This window comes from Colobus angolensis, unplaced genomic scaffold (genome assembly GCF_000951035.1).
Source record: "Colobus angolensis palliatus isolate OR3802 unplaced genomic scaffold, Cang.pa_1.0 Scaffold694, whole genome shotgun sequence".
NCBI lineage: Eukaryota > Metazoa > Chordata > Mammalia > Primates > Cercopithecidae > Colobus > Colobus angolensis.
In genome coordinates this window covers 458,319-458,705 of record NW_012120643.1, presented here as the reverse complement: position 1 = coordinate 458,705, position 387 = coordinate 458,319, and positions in this window count along the sequence as shown.

The window sequence follows — 387 nt, the reverse complement described above, 5'->3', positions numbered from 1 at the left end:
TGATTTACATGTGGAGTAAGCTGGTTTGGGGGAGTAAATCTATGGATATAATCATTTTCCTTGGTGGTAAGCTTTTAGAGATACCTGAATTGATCGTTAGTTTGTTTATTTGTTTGTTTGTTTGTTTTTAGATGGGGTCTCCCTCTGTCCCTTAGGCTGGAGGGCAGTGGCACGATCTCAGCTCACTGCATCATCTGCCTCCATGGTTCAAGCCAATCTCATGCCTCAGCCTCCCAGATGGGTAGGATTACAAGTGCACACCACCCCACCCAGTTGATTTATATATTTTTAGTAGAGATAAGCTTTCACCATGTTGGCTAGGCTGGTCTCCAACTCCTGACCTCAGGCGATCCGCCTGCCTAGCCTCCCAAAGTACTGCAATTACAG